The following is a 13497-nucleotide window of genomic DNA, read 5'->3' as shown; positions in this document are numbered from 1 at the left end:
GAGTCAGTCAGTCAGTGAGTCAGTCAGTCAGTGAGTCAGTGAGTCAGTCAGTGAGTCAGTCAGTGAGTCAGTGAGTCAGTCAGTGAGTCAGTCAGTGAGTCAGTCAGTGAGTCAGTCAGTGAGTCAGTCAGTGAGTCAGTCAGTGAGTCAGTGAGTCAGTCAGTGAGTCAGTCAGTCAGTCAGTCAGTCAGTCAGTCAGTCAGTGAGTCAGTCAGTGAGTCAGTGAGTCAGTCAGTGAGTCAGTCAGTCAGTCAGTGAGTCAGTCAGTCAGTCAGTCAGTCAGTCAGTGAGTCAGTCAGTCAGTCAGTCAGTGAGTCAGTGAGTCAGTCAGTGAGTCAGTCAGTGAGTCAGTCAGTCAGTGAGTCAGTCAGTGAGTTAGTCAGTGAGTCAGTCAGTCAGTCAGTGAGTCAGTCAGTCAGTGAGTCAGTGAGTCAGTCAGTGAGTCAGTCAGTGAGTCAGTCAGTGAGTCAGTCAGTGAGTCAGTCAGTCAGTGAGTCAGTCAGTCAGTGAGTGAGTCAGTCAGTGAGTCAGTCAGTCAGTGAGTCAGTGAGTCAGTCAGTGAGTCAGTCAGTGAGTCAGTCAGTGAGTCAGTGAGTCAGTCAGTCAGTCAGTCAGTCAGTCAGTCAGTGAGTCAGTCAGTGAGTCAGTCAGTGAGTCAGTCAGTGAGTCAGTCAGTGAGTCAGTCAGTGAGTCAGTCAGTCAGTGAGTCAGTGAGTCAGTCAGTGAGTCAGTGAGTCAGTCAGTGAGTCAGTGAGTCAGTCAGTGAGTCAGTGAGTCAGTCAGTGAGTCAGTGAGTCAGTCAGTGAGTCAGTGAGTCAGTCAGTGAGTCAGTCAGTGAGTCAGTCAGTGAGTCAGTCAGTCAGTGAGTGAGTCAGTCAGTGAGTGAGTCAGTCAGTCAGTCAGTCAGTCAGTCAGTCAGTGAGTCAGTCAGTGAGTCAGTCAGTGAGTCAGTCAGTGAGTCAGTCAGTGAGTCAGTCAGTGAGTCAGTCAGTGAGTCAGTCAGTGAGTCAGTCAGTGAGTCAGTCAGTGAGTCAGTCAGTGAGTCAGTCAGTGAGTGAGTCAGTGAGTGAGTCAGTCAGTGAGTGAGTCAGTGAGTCAGTCAGTGAGTCAGTCAGTGAGTCAGTCAGTGAGTCAGTCAGTGAGTCAGTCAGTGAGTCAGTCAGTGAGTCAGTCAGTCAGTGAGTCAGTCAGTGAGTCAGTCAGTGAGTCAGTCAGTGAGTCAGTCAGTCAGTGAGTCAGTCAGTCAGTGAGTCAGTCAGTGAGTCAGTCAGTGAGTCAGTCAGTGAGTCAGTCAGTGAGTCAGTCAGTCAGTGAGTCAGTCAGTGAGTCAGTCAGTGAGTCAGTCAGTCAGTGAGTCAGTGAGTCAGTCAGTCAGTGAGTCAGTGAGTCAGTGAGTCAGTCAGTCAGTCAGTCAGTCAGTGAGTCAGTCAGTGAGTCAGTCAGTGAGTCAGTCAGTGAGTCAGTCAGTGAGTCAGTCAGTCAGTGAGTCAGTCAGTGAGTCAGTCAGTGAGTCAGTCAGTGAGTCAGTCAGTGAGTCAGTCAGTGAGTCAGTCAGTGAGTCAGTCAGTGAGTCAGTCAGTGAGTCAGTCAGTGAGTCAGTCAGTGAGTCAGTCAGTGAGTCAGTGAGTCAGTCAGTGAGTCAGTCAGTGAGTCAGTCAGTGAGTCAGTCAGTGAGTCAGTCAGTGAGTCAGTCAGTGAGTCAGTCAGTCAGTGAGTCAGTCAGTGAGTCAGTGAGTCAGTCAGTGAGTCAGTCAGTGAGTCAGTCAGTGAGTCAGTCAGTCAGTGAGTCAGTCAGTGAGTCAGTCAGTGAGTCAGTCAGTGAGTCAGTCAGTGAGTCAGTCAGTCAGTGAGTCAGTCAGTGAGTCAGTGAGTCAGTCAGTGAGTCAGTCAGTGAGTCAGTGAGTCAGTCAGTGAGTCAGTCAGTGAGTCAGTGAGTCAGTCAGTGAGTCAGTCAGTGAGTCAGTCAGTGAGTCAGTCAGTCAGTGAGTCAGTCAGTGAGTCAGTCAGTGAGTCAGTCAGTGAGTCAGTGAGTCAGTCAGTGAGTGAGTCAGTCAGTGAGTCAGTCAGTGAGTCAGTCAGTGAGTCAGTGAGTCAGTGAGTCAGTCAGTGAGTCAGTCAGTGAGTCAGTCAGTGAGTGAGTCAGTCAGTGAGTCAGTCAGTGAGTCAGTCAGTGAGTCAGTCAGTGAGTCAGTCAGTGAGTCAGTCAGTGAGTCAGTCAGTCAGTGAGTCAGTCAGTGAGTCAGTCAGTGAGTCAGTCAGTCAGTCAGTGAGTCAGTGAGTCAGTCAGTGAGTCAGTCAGTGAGTCAGTCAGTGAGTCAGTCAGTGAGTCAGTCAGTGAGTCAGTGAGTCAGTCAGTGAGTCAGTCAGTGAGTCAGTCAGTCAGTGAGTCAGTCAGTGAGTCAGTCAGTGAGTCAGTCAGTGAGTCAGTCAGTGAGTCAGTCAGTCAGTCAGTCAGTCAGTCAGTCAGTGAGTCAGTCAGTGAGTCAGTCAGTGAGTCAGTCAGTCAGTGAGTCAGTCAGTGAGTCAGTCAGTCAGTCAGTCAGTGAGTCAGTCAGTCAGTCAGTCAGTGAGTCAGTCAGTCAGTCAGTCAGTCAGTGAGTCAGTCAGTCAGTCAGTCAGTCAGTCAGTCAGTCAGTCAGTGAGTCAGTCAGTCAGTCAGTGAGTCAGTCAGTCAGTGAGTCAGTCAGTCAGTCAGTGAGTCAGTCAGTCAGTGAGTCAGTCAGTCAGTGAGTCAGTCAGTCAGTGAGTCAGTCTGTCAGTGAGTCAGTCAGTCAGTGAGTCAGTCAGTCAGTGAGTCAGTCTGTCAGTGAGTCAGTCAGTGAGTCAGTGAGTCAGTCAGTCAGTCAGTCAGTCAGTGAGTCAGTCAGTGAGTCAGTCAGTCAGTGAGTCAGTCAGTGAGTCAGTCAGTCAGTGAGTCAGTCAGTCAGTGAGTCAGTCAGTCAGTGAGTCAGTCAGTCAGTGAGTCAGTCAGTCAGTCAGTCAGTCAGTGAGTGAGTCAGTCAGTGAGTCAGTCAGTGAGTCAGTCAGTGAGTCAGTCAGTGAGTCAGTGAGTCAGTCAGTGAGTCAGTCAGTGAGTCAGTCAGTGAGTCAGTCAGTGAGTCAGTCAGTCAGTGAGTCAGTCAGTGAGTCAGTCAGTGAGTCAGTGAGTCAGTCAGTGAGTCAGTCAGTCAGTGAGTCAGTCAGTCAGTGAGTCAGTCAGTCAGTGAGTCAGTCAGTGAGTCAGTCAGTCAGTGAGTGAGTCAGTCAGTGAGTCAGTCAGTGAGTCAGTCAGTGAGTCAGTGAGTCAGTGAGTCAGTCAGTGAGTCAGTCAGTGAGTCAGTCAGTCAGTGAGTCAGTCAGTGAGTCAGTCAGTGAGTCAGTCAGTGAGTCAGTGAGTCAGTCAGTGAGTCAGTCAGTGAGTCAGTGAGTCAGTCAGTGAGTCAGTCAGTGAGTCAGTCAGTGAGTCAGTCAGTGAGTCAGTCAGTCAGTGAGTCAGTCAGTGAGTCAGTCAGTGAGTCAGTCAGTGAGTCAGTCAGTGAGTCAGTCAGTGAGTCAGTCAGTGAGTCAGTCAGTCAGGGCTTTCAGCTTTATTTATATATATATATATATACATATATATATATACACACTACCGTTCAAAAGTTTGGGGTCACATTGAAATGTCCTTATTTTTGAAGGAAAAGCACTGTACTTTTCAATGAAGATAACTTTAAACTAGTCCTAACTTTAAACAAATGCACTCTATACATTGCTAATGTGGTAAATGACTATTCTAGCTGCAAATGCCTGGTTTTTTGTGCAATATCTACAAAGGTGAATAGAGGCCCATTTCCAGCAACTATCACTCCAGTGTTCTAATGGTACAATGTGTTTGCTCATTGGCTCAGAAGGCTAATTGATGATTAGAAAACCCTTGTGCAATCATGTTCACACATCTGAAAACAGTCTAGCTCGTTACAGAAGCTACAAAACTGACCTTCCTGTGAGCAGATTGAGTTTCTGGAGCATCACATTTGTGGGGTCAATTAAACGCTCAAAATGTCCAGAAAAAGAGAACTTTCATCTGAAACTCGACAGTCTATTCTTGTTCTTAGAAATGAAGGCTATTCCATGCGAGAAATTGCTAAGAAATTGAAGATTTCCTACAACGGTGTGTACTACTCCCTTCATAGGACAGCACAAACAGGCTCTAACCAGAGTAGAAAAAGAAGTGGGAGGCCGCGTTGCACAACTAAGCAAGAAGATAAGCACATTAGAGTCTCTAGTTTGAGAAACAGACGCCTCACAGGTACCCAACTGGCATCTTCATTAAATAGTACCCGCAAAACACCAGTGTCAACATCTACAGTGAAGAGGCGGCTGCGGGATTTTGGGCTTCAGGGCAGAGTGGCAAAGAAAAAGCCATATCTGAGACTGGCCAATAAAAGAAAAAGATTAAGATGGGCAAAAGAACACAGACATTGGACAGAGGAAGACTGGAAAAAAGTGTTGTGGACGGATGAATCCAAGTTTGAGGTGTTTGGATCACAAAAAAGAACGTTTGTGAGACGCAGAACAAATGAAAAGATGCTGGAAGAATGCCTGACACCATCTGTTAAGCATGGTGGAGGTAATGTGATGGTCTGGGGTTGCTTTGGTGCTGGTAAGGTGGGAGATTTGTACAGGGTAAAAGGGATTCTGAATAAGGAAGGCTATCACTCCATTTTGCAACGCCATGCCATACCCAGTGGACAGCGCTTGATTGGAACCAATTTCATCCTACAACAGGACAATGACCCTAAACACACCTCCAAATTGTGCAAGAACTATTTACAGTAGAAGCAGGCAGCTGGTATTCTATCGGTAATGGAGTGGCCAGCGCAGTCACCAGATCTGAACCCCATTGAGCTGTTGTGGGAGCAGCTTGACCGTATGGTACGCCAGAAGTGCCCATCCAACCAATCCAACTTGTGGGAGATGCTTCTAGAAGCGTGGGGTGCAATTTCACAAGCTTACCTCAACAAATTAACAGCTAGAATGTCAAAGGTGTGCAATGCTGTAATTGCTGCAAAAGGAGGATTCTTTGACGAAAACAAAGTTTGATGTAAAAACAATGTTATTTCAAATACAAATCATTATTTCTAACCTTGTCAATGTCTTGACTCTATTTTCTATTCATTTCACAACGCATGGTGGTGAATAAGTGTGACTTTTCATGGAAAACACAAAATTGTTTGGGTGACCCCAAACTTTTGAACGGTAGTGTACAAATATATATATATATATATATATATATATATATATATATATATATATATATATATATATATATATATATATATTCCACAAATTTGGTGCTTTCAATAAAAATATGCAAATTGTATCGATCTATTTTTACCACCTAAATGAAGTACAACTTGTGTCAAGAAAACAATGTCAGAATTGCTTGGATATACAAAACCTGTACAGAATTATTCTTTGTTAAAGTAACACGTGCCAGATTTCCAAAATTTGGCTTGGCCCTCAAGGTACAAAAGGGCTTGGTCCCTAATGGGTTAATAAAAAGAAAATTACTTTATAAAGACCAATATCACCACCATAAAGTGATAGATAACAGTTTTACACAGGCGCTCTGCAGATCATAAAAGTGATTACAGTACAGTTATATATAGTGACTCACAGGTGATTGTAGTCTTTCAATTTTTCCATGTGCAGTGACTCAGAGTAGGGTTCCTCCATCATTTGTGAGTTTGTTTGTATTTCTGTCTTGTTGGTGTGCTATGATTGGTTGTCTGAATATAAGAGGGATGAGGGATTTAGTGAGAGAGAGTAGTGTAGTGTGGTGTGTGTCGTCAGAGACGGAGGTGCGCGCAGAAGAGACGGGCTGATGCTCCTGCCAGGCTAGGCCGTGGCTATGTCTCTGCTGCTGGAACGTCTGTCTCCTACAGGAACAAAAACAAAAGAGATGCTGCTTAAGAGTTGGTATGGGAATGCAAGAGTTGTACCCGCCCCCGCTGATCTGCATACGGAGGATAGCGCAGAAGTCTGTTGCAGCTAATGGCTGTCACAAGAACTCTTGTCAAATGTGTTCAGGAAACTGTTCCCAAGACTGTAACTTCATGTTAAGAAGCACTATTAATTTTGCCTGCATTGGAAAATCAAAGTTGGAATGCGAGCAAAAGAAAACCACGTGTCCCCGGTTTTGAAAAGAATTTTGTTTTTCTGTGAACTCATTTATTTATCGCAAGTAACTGATGACTCATCTAGGGACACAATTATAACCCAGGACTGAATTACATTTATCAAGTCTGCTAAAATCTTATCTCCCTTGCTAGTGACTGAGCTGGGTTACGCTTCAGCCTTTGAGGAAAGGAGATGGTAGAGTCACCATGACCCGCTGCCCCCTTGTACTCTGCTGTCTCCTTGGCTGAAGGCCTGGTTCTCGGTCGCTGTACATGTAGTCCAGACATCCATGAAGACTTCTTCCAGCCACAACTTGTGATTGCAGAGTTTTCAATACAGACATCTTTGGTTCCTAATTTCTCCAGCACCCAGGTTACCTTTTTCCAGCCTACACAAACTCATAGTCCTGTTGCTACCCCCAATTTTGTGCCTGTTATTGCTCCACCTGCCCCTATGCCACTGCCACTGCACCTGCTGTGTGGCACTGTGCCCACAAAATACTCTACTTCAGAAATAATATTTCCATAACTATCATTACCTCCCAGAAAATAGTGAAACTAAAAATAACAGTGCCAAACAGACAGTGTCTCATATAGTGCCAGGAGTTAATAGTACACAACATAGTAAAATTCCCATCATTAGTACTCCAGTGTACTAGTGATCTTCTCAGAGCCACAAGCAGTAATAGAGCTCCTCTTCGTGCCCTACATAGTGATAGTGCTGCTTTTTTGCTCCCACAGTATAATAATGTCCCTTTTGTGCTCCCACAAAGTAAGAATACCCATTGCTGTGCCCACTACAAAGTAATCAAACTACCAACGACCACTTGTCTGTATGTTTGTGTGTTAATTTCCTATCATGCGCCGCCCCCTGGTGACACCATCAAAGGTCCTGCAACATATATAAAACATAGAGCCTGACCAACAGAAGAACAACACAGTTAGGGCTCTTGGAAGGGGAGGACAAAAATAACAAAATGAGAATACAACTAAACCGCTATTATGTCAGACACAACTCAGCAGTCCTGACAGAAGACACTAATCTACCTCCAACACAGAGATCCAGTGAGCTGAAGGACCTGTGGTTTTGTCACTGCTGTGGGAGGAGCCAAGCTGTGTTTGTCTTGTGTGGGAATCAATCAAGCTGCTGTAAGTGTGATGTGCCACCAGAAACAATACTATAATGTCCTAAGTATTACTAGTAATGTTACCCATGGACCCCCTGGAAAGTAATACAGCTCATTGTGTGCCACCCAACCCCCCCCCCCCCAAAAAAAAATAATAATAATAATAGTGCCCTCTTTTTGACTGCTAGAATGTAATAATGACCCTTGAAAGTAATAATAATCTCAAATTTCCGGTAAAAAGTAATAATGCCTCCCTGCGTACCTCTTTTAAGATAATATTGCTCTGCAATACTCCTTCTACATGCCCTCTTAAAAAGTAATAATGCCCCTAGAGTGGCCTTATAAAAATAATAATGCTCCTGAGAGTTTAAAAACAGTAGTTTGTGCCTCAGAAAAAAAAACATTTATGCTCACCTAATCCCAATCCCCTGATGAGTGCAGCAGTTACTCTTCTGACATCATTGTGCTACCTACACAGGAATCTTGACATCCTGTATGTGGTCCTTGCATCCTATAACTGAATGACTGTAAGCAGAGATCCTGAAAACCCCCAGGACTTGATTAAAACACTGACATCAACCTATGGATTGACATTTTTTTTACATATTATAGAGGTCGATAGGAAAAAAAGAAAAAACACGGTGATGGAAGACTAATGAATCTTCAGACATGTTATATTTTTATCCATTTGTCATCTAGCCTAAATCTAAAACGAAGATGTGATTGTGGCATGTTGATGGGTTACTAGAGCAGCCAGAGGCCAAGAATGGCTCTGCAGATGCCTATTAGGCCTTATTCACACATGCTACAAAATCGCACGACTTTGTAGTGCTACAAAAACGCATGTATATGAAGCCCATGGTTTCCAATGGGTTCTTTCAGGCCAAAAAACATTTCTCATGTTTTGTAGACTGTGTAAATAAGGCCCTAGGCCTTGCAAGTGGCAAGGTGTAAGCAGCTTGTAGAATACATTACAATAACAAAGTATTGCAGCATATTCCATGAGCAATCGCTCTAAGTAAGTTCAAGTTCCCCAGTGGGGCTAAAATTAAAAAATGACAAAAAAACATAATAAACTAAAAAAAAAAACTAAACTAAAAAAATTGGTATTACCATGTTCACGATGAACCAAACCAAAAAATAAAAAAAATGCATAATTGCTGAATTTGGATATACTGCCCCCCGGGAGCTGGCAGCATAGAGCTGTCACGTCCACAGCTTGCAGGGTTTTAATCCCCGCACGGAGCATGTTTTTACGTGTTACAATACGTTCATCTGAAACTAAATGTGTATATATAATACTAGGCTTTTGGGAGGTCCCAGTGTGCTCATGGGCATTGCTGTACCTCACAGCTCCTGCACCACCCACAGACAGGTCCAGCATTGCTAAAGCAGTGGGGTACTGAGATGCGAAGGGAAGAGGCACAGGAGGTTAATGAATATACAGTACTGTTAGGGCTTAAACAGACAAAAATGTGATTCCGTCAGGTTTTGCGGACATGAAAATCACGGACACAAAACGTGCCAAAACGAAACCAGTGTTTTTGACAAGCGTTATTCTCACTTGATAATACTACGCGGACGAAAAGATATGATTTGCCCCGTCTTTCTTGCATATAGGTTATGCCTTATCTTTTCTCGCACTTAGAAAAACTATCTTTCTTTTTTTTGACCGCGAGAAATTTAAACGTAGCAGCGAGTGTATTTGCGCATGTGCTCATTTGTCTAAGGCCTTATTGCGTATGTATAATGTTAGGGCTTAGTCACATGAACGCATTTCCACTGCATATTAATAGTGGAAATTTGCAGACGTAATGCACAGTGAATAGAATCTATTGATTTCAATGTGTTTGGTCACATGTGCATTTTTTGTGCATGCATTTGGATTGCGCAAAAAAAAACCCTGCATGCCTTATATTCATATATATTGCATACGAATAGAGCATACATATTAAACTAATTAAACTTAACTGCCCATTAAAATCAATAAGAGTATGCTTGTATAATTTTGTTTCACGCGCAAATGTGCAGGTCATGTGCACGCAAAAAATGTTGGAAAATATGCACACATATGCAAAAATGTGAGCTCATCGCGCAAATACACAGTGCAAATGCGTGCGTCAATGTGTTTACGACTTTGTGAAGCTGGTCTTATGATGATTTCACAAACTTTACTGCCAAATGGAAACTTGGCACAACCCCTTTGACCTCAGCCATGATTTGTCCCAAAATGTATGGCAGTGAGTGATCAGGTATGGGACCGCATTCACTTCCGTGGGACCCCTGGAGACAGCTGATTCTGCTATCTTCAATGTTCCAGTTGAAGTGAATAGAGTGGTGGCCCGCTACCATACACTTTGGGATGAGCCATGGCTGAGGTGTCGGCAGATGGTCTCACATCTGTTTTAGAACCTCCAGTTGGAGGTTCCGTCGCAGATCCAGCATGAAATACCAGAAGAAAAAGCGCTGCAGGCAACCCTTTTTCCTCTGGCTAAAAGCCAGGCAGCTGAGTGGACAGCAAACAGTCCTCATTATGGTCAGTCGGGTCTGTTCTGCGCTGTTCGGTCCTGTCCTAAGACAGAGACGTTCGGCCATGGGAATTCCCCTTTCCTGTTCCCCAAATGGAGCAGGAAAGCAGAACCCTCAACGCAGGTGTGAGACCACTCACAAGACAAGCCCTTTAATTATCATGGGATAACCCGCCAGATATGGATAAAGAGTTACTACCGTGCTTCCCCGAAAATAAGCACTACCCCAATAATAAGCCCTACCCTGAAAATAAGCCCAAGCTACACTACAGAAAAAAAAACCAATATTCACTTAGCAGGAGGCGTTCGGATGCCTCACGCTGGGTTGCGGCGCTCCGGTAGTCTTCCGTGTAGTCCTCTGTGTTGAGAGACCATTCTCTTCCTGTTAACCCCTTAACGACCGGGCCATAGTGTTTTTACGTCCTGCAGCTGCAGGACGTGTATGGAGAGAGGTAGCGCCGCTATCTCTCTCCATACAGCGCGGGCGTCAGCTGTTTATTACAGCTGACACCCGCGGGCAATAGCCGCGCTCGGCCGTTCGCGGCTATTAACCCTTTAAATGCCGCTGTCAATTCTGACAGCGGCATTTAAATCCCCCGAACGCTGTTTGGGGGTCCCGCACTGCCCCCCGCGGTGAGATCGGGGGATCCGTGCAGGGGTCATGGCAGCCGGGGGCCTAATGAATGGCCCCAGGGCTGCCTTAGCAGACTGCCTATCAAGCCATCCACACAGGGTGGCTTGAAAGACTGCCTGTAAAAAAGCAGTATGACGTAATGCTATAGCATTACGTCATACTGCAGGAGCGATCAAAGCATCGCATGTTAAAGTCCCCCAGGGGGACTTCAAAGTAAAGTAAAAAAAAGATCAATAAAGTTTTTTAAATTGTAAAAAAAAAAAAAGTTATAAAAGTTTAAATCACCCCCCTTTTGCCATATCTATTATTAAAAAATCTAAATCATAAAATAAAAATATGTATTTGATATTGCCGCGTCCGTAAAAGTCCGATCTATCAAAGTAGTGCATTATTTTTTCTGCACGGTGAATGTCGTCCGAAAAAAAAAATAAAGAACGCCAGAAATGCATTTTTTTAGTTACCCTGTCTCCCAGAAAAAACGCAATAAAAAGCGATCAAAAAGTCGTATGTATTCCAAATTGATACTATCGGAAACTACACGACATCCCGCAAAAAATGAGCCCTTGCTCAACTACGTCGACGGAAAAATAAAAAAGTTATCGCGCGCACAATATGACCGCAGAAAATAATTGAAAAAAAATTTAATATCTTAAAAAAAAAAATACAAGTACTACAGCAAAAACAATACTACATAAGTTTGGTATCGTAGTAATCATACTGACCCATAGAATAAAAATATCAGGTTGTTTTTGTTGCAGTTTGTGCGCCGTAGAAACAGGACGCACCGAAAGATGGTGGAATGTCGTTTTTTTTCCATTTCTCTCCGCTAAGAATTTTAAAAAAGTTTTTCAGTACATTATATGGTACAATAAATAGTACCATTGAAAAATACAACTCGTCCCGCAAAAAACAAGCCCTCATACAGCGACGTCGATGGATAAATAAAGGAGCTACGATTTTTTAAAAGGGAGTAGGAAAAAACAAAAATGGAAAAACACAAAAAAGCCCGGTCACTAAGGGGTTAACGGGGCTTGAATACCCCGCCTCCAGTAAGAGATTGCTGTAATTGGATCACAAGTGCAGTGGCTCAGTGCGGTATTATTGTATCTTGACACCACTGGAACTGATGGGTGGAGAGAGGGCTTAGGCTGTTTGACAGCCAGGTAAGGCCCTCAGTAGATGATTGGCTGCAGGACGTTACGAGTGTAGAGGATTAGATAGCATTGAGTAGCGTATGCCGGACATGTAAGATAGTTACTGCCTCTCTTGCTCTCCTTTCCCTGGGCTGACATGGCGCTCAATTATGGCATGGCTGCTGTGCAGCAGAATGTGTTGCCGGGCACAATGCAAAATCCCAGCATAGCCGTTGTGTCCGTCGCTGTGAGTGGCCCCTCCGCCGCCGACAGCAGTTGGTGTAGAAGTGAGGAGTTTGTAAGTTGGGGGCTGCTGCTGTGATTGCACCCTCCTCCGCCGACAGCACTTGCATTAACCAGAGAGGATTTAGGAAGCTGCCGGCTGCCGCAGGAAGTGACCCCTTCGCCGGCGACGACACTTTTATTTTCCTATGGGGATTCTGTAAGGTGCTGGCCGCTGCACAAGGACGACCTCACTAAGGGGAATGCTACAGGGGGGGAAGCAGGGATAAATCGGCCGCTGCAGGCTCCGCTGTTTCCACCTCCATGTGACTGCAGGCACTCAATGTTCCCTTGAAGGAGGAGTGGGAGGGGGGAGGTTGGGACAGCCACGATCACCTGCTGGAGGAGACCACACTGTCATGCACTGTAGATGGTAGGGGGGAGGGGAACCAACACGCTGCTTACTGTAGTATCTTGATACCACCGGACTGCAGCCAATCATCTACTGGGGTGTGAGCTGGCTGTCAAACAGCCTAATCCTTCTCTCCACCCATCATTTCCGGTGGCGTCAAGATACAATAATACCGCCGCCTGCTAGGTAAGTATTACAAGACACCCACTTAAAATAAGACATTGTGCCTCTCTTGGGGCAAAAATTAATATAAGACAGTGTCTTATTTTCAGGGGCACGCGGTAGATGGCGGATGAGAGAGGTGTGTAACAGTCCAGGAGGCTTTCACGACTTTGCTGTATAAGATCCCGATATGTGAAGTGGTGCCACCTGTTAAACTGGGTACTGGTGTATCTTGACGCCACCTGAAAAATTGGTGGGGACAAGCTACACGCCCACAAAGGCCACAATGTGATTGGCTGGTTAGGAGAATGGGTCGGCATTATGTGGCTGGCTGCCTTGTGTCACCCCGAAGCTTTCATTGATGTCGGCCCTGGTGTACCTCTCCCTGCCTGCAGTCTCCCACCTCCTGCTGCTGTGAGTATCCCCTGCGGTAGGCTCCCTGCATTGCGACCACGCACGTAACATTAATGCCGCAGCTGCTGTGCCTGTCCCTGCCGGCAGTGTCCTAGCTCCGCGACCCCACACCTCGGATTGCTGTCACCCCTGGCTGCTGTACCTGTCCCCATCAGCAGGCTCTCAGCTCCGCGACCCGGTAGCTGTGATAGCTGCCAGCCCTGCTGTGCCTCTCCCCGCTTTGCAGCATGGCCCTGGTTCGTCGGCTCCTCCCGCTACAGTGCTGACCCCGGCGGTGTTATGAGTCCTGCAGCGCACGCCGGCAATCACACAGAGGGAGGTAGCAGCATGGGGCAGCCGGTAGTGCTGTGACACTGCCGCAGACTGTGCTCAGTGTCATCATCGGTGGAGCAGAGCACGCGCTGCAGGGTGGTGACTCCCTTCAGCGTAGGAGCGGCACAGAACATTGGACATGGGCTGTTCTCGCTGTGTGTGCTTCACTGCCGCTGTTGGTGCACCTGACTGCTGTACCTTGAAAGCCAACTAAACTAGGGGTGTGACAGGGGCATTCACTCATGGTGACAGCTGTCACTCTCCTAGTTTCCGGTGGCGTCAAGATACACCAGTACCGTTAAACTGTCCCCGAAGGTGTTGTTCAGGCAAGGTAAATCTAGCGTGTAGTATGCACCCACTTCCGCTTTTTCTAATTCAGGATTAAAACAGACGCACAAATATGCATACAAAAT

Source organism: Eleutherodactylus coqui, chromosome 1 (assembly GCF_035609145.1).
Source record: "Eleutherodactylus coqui strain aEleCoq1 chromosome 1, aEleCoq1.hap1, whole genome shotgun sequence".
In the NCBI taxonomy this organism is placed as follows: Eukaryota; Metazoa; Chordata; class Amphibia; order Anura; family Eleutherodactylidae; genus Eleutherodactylus; species Eleutherodactylus coqui.
The sequence above is the reverse complement of the archived record's forward strand: the minus strand, read 5'-3'. Positions refer to the sequence as shown.